This window comes from Austrofundulus limnaeus, unplaced genomic scaffold, assembly GCF_001266775.1.
Source record: "Austrofundulus limnaeus strain Quisiro unplaced genomic scaffold, Austrofundulus_limnaeus-1.0 Scaffold600, whole genome shotgun sequence".
NCBI lineage: Eukaryota > Metazoa > Chordata > Actinopteri > Cyprinodontiformes > Rivulidae > Austrofundulus > Austrofundulus limnaeus.
In genome coordinates, this window is record NW_013953002.1 from 279,302 (window position 1) to 282,228 (window position 2,927).

Below are 2,927 nucleotides of genomic sequence, written 5' to 3' on the forward strand. Positions count from 1 at the left end.
ACACACACACACACACACACACACACACATTATTTTGGCTATTAATTGTCTGTAATGGAAATGAACAAACTAGACATTAAAGAAGTATTTATGTCATTGAAATTCACATGTGTAGTTACCGTGTATACCTGTTGTTATCTGCTAGCCTTCTGCCATTACAAAACATTTATTGAAATTGGTTTAATATTTTGTTTCATTTCCTCTGGGGAGTGTGTCCATGTCTTGGCAATCATTATGAAGCTGTCAGATTGGCTGCTTGATGGACTCGAGGATGTCCCCAGTGAACCTGCCTGCACATCTCGCCCTCAACAGTGGGACAAGCCCAGAGGGTGCAAGATCCTTCCTGAGCCAGTGACCACAATGATCATCGCCCAACCTTGCAATGTGGACAGGAAGAAACGACCCCTCACAGCCAACTTTCCTGACAACCGGTACTTAGCCTGGTTTAAACCAGACCCTTGTCCTTCACTTTGCTTCTTACAAGGAAGGGTCTGGACTTAATGCATAGAGAATCGATTTCTTGCAGGAGGCGTGGCCTCTGCTGAAGTTTAAAATGATTGGATCAGTTGGCTGCGACGTATGTCGCTGTGACAGAGGCTAAGCTAAGAAGCTAACCGGAAATCGCGTGTGCTGTAAACAACCCTACTGAGAGGAGAAATATACCGAGCTGAACGAGACGACTGTAAATGAGAGCTGCTGCTTTATCAGACAAATTTATTTTAATTTGGAAGCCTTATCAACACAGACTGGCTTCAATTACTTCATCCACTGCCGTATGCTAAACTAACTAGTAGACACTGCAACGTCAACGTCGTTCAAAGCTCCTCCTGTTCTCTGACTGGCCCAGGTGAAATAAACTACAAGCAGACACTGCGCAGAAAATTGACGTTCTGCTCTCTGATTGGCCCGGCTAAAAATCTGCCAGTGAAATCCAACTCAATGGGAGAAGTCCCAGATGGAGCAGTGAAGGGAAACTAGAATTGAGCGGAGCTGCGTAGGAAGGCAAGGGCCAGGCTAACCGGTACTTAGTGTTTTTATGAGTTTGAATAACATTTTCTTTATTACAGGAAGAACATATTTCTAATAACATTTTTTTACTACAAATATTCTTGCCTGTCAGCAATATGTATGATAATTATTAATGTTTCTGAGGTATGTATTATAAAATTACAAACTGAAAACTATAACAGAAGACGTCATTTATTAAAGATTTATTTTTATTGGTCAAAGACACGAGGAGAAAAAAGACAAACATTTGTTCTCGTTTCATGTCCGCAGCAAAACTTTTATCATACATTCAGCTCAATCTGCGGGCCACACAGTATGTCATTTTTTTATGCTCATTTCCTATTTCAAACTTGATTAACTTCTAACATCTGTTTATGCAGGAAGATCCAGGTTCTGCAGTCAAATTGACTACCTGCGCTCAATAAACTCCTGCCCTATATCATCCCTTGCTAACCCATCCACTGAGATGGAGCAGACAACGCTTGGACCACAACCCATTGGAAGTGGATTGTCTTATCAGGTAGAAGTCTTTAAATCTGTTGTCATGAGTTTTAAGCTGAATCATTAATAAGAAATGGCCTAAATGATGTAAGAAAGCAGCAGCAGTACCAGATTTGATTTATACATGGGAAAAGGCATGTATAAATCATATCTGGTACTGCTTGTCAACAAATTTAAACTTGATTATTAAATTAAATTAAAAACCAGTGTAGTACTTAAAAATCCCTTTAAATTTACTTTGCCTCAGGCTTTCCACAAATACAAAGCTGTCATATGACATTGTTTTGTGTGTTCCGCCACAAAGTTCCTTCTGAAGCATAACATTGTCTCGCTGAAGATCTACATTTTTTAGCACTTGTTGGGACAACATCCTGGCATAACTGTCCTGGTCTGCTTTCAGAGACTCGTTTTCAGCCTGCTGTGCCAGCATGTCCAGTGCAGAAACCTCTGCAAATGCAAAACAGAAAGAAACATTGAAATTAACACTCACAAACACTCTCTCTCATATGCACGTTTATAAATAGAAAAATGCATTGCTGATCTATTTAAATGCTGACAAACAATGTCCATCTTCTTTTGCAGTTGCCGGTACTCCTCCCATTGTCAAGACTGACTGACAGCAAAGCTACTGGATGTGGTGATTTGGAGTTTCAAAGGCTGCCAGATATTGCAAGAAATCACCCACACTGGTTTCAAGTGCAGGGACAGCTACTTGTTACTGGTGCTCCTTTCTGTGACTTTGTAACCTACACCAGACAAGACCTTGTAATAACAAGAGTTTACCCTCACAGACGAAATGGAGGCTATCCTGTCAAAAAAGTGTTCCATGTACAGTAATTTTTATGTGCAAACATAGAGGGTGAATAAACTTCAAGTGTAACTTACCCCAAAATCAACTTTTTTTAACAAATAAACTGCCCAAATTGTGTCTTAAGGGTAATACCTAGCTATTTTTGACCTAAATTTAACATTTTCGTCTAAAATAGTTTAAATCGTCAATATTTGGTCAAAAACGGCTTGGTACTGCCATCTAGGGGTTTAAAAAAATACTACCACGTTTGAAGTACCTGTGACGTGCTGTACTGTGTGACATGTCACAGTACTGTGCTCATATAAAAGGCTCTCCGTAGAGACACGCCCTGCAGAGATTCAGGAGTTAGCCATAGCATTGTTGATGGTAGCTGTGGTAGAAGCTGCCTTCTCCTCACCCACAGTGAAAACATGGAGTCTATCAGTCATAAAACAAACTGAATTAACTTACACATCCTCTTTGTGCTTCAAGAGTTTTTAAACTGTGGTTACTGTGTCATGTAGTTTAGATCCGGCCAAAAATACACACACCCTCGCACACACATATTGTCCCCACATGTGCCATAAAACATGTCCACACACACACACACACACACACACACACACAC

The 2,927-nt window shown here is 40.3% G+C and overlaps 1 long non-coding RNA gene across 3 annotated transcripts in view; it reads left to right on the plus strand.

Annotated features, from left to right (window-relative positions):
- Positions 1 to 2,393, plus strand: part of LOC106531133 (uncharacterized) — a 6,661-nt gene extending 4,268 nt beyond the window's left edge. For 2 of the 3 annotated variants that reach the window (XR_001311871.1, XR_001311870.1), the window contains exons 2-4: positions 211 to 431; positions 1,389 to 1,528; positions 2,092 to 2,393. This is a non-coding gene — a long non-coding RNA (uncharacterized LOC106531133). Of the gene's footprint in view, positions 1 to 6; positions 432 to 1,388; positions 1,529 to 2,091 lie in introns of those variants that run through there. The other variant, XR_001311869.1, reaches the window with a different exon arrangement.
- Positions 2,394 to 2,927: the final 534 nt, after the last annotated feature.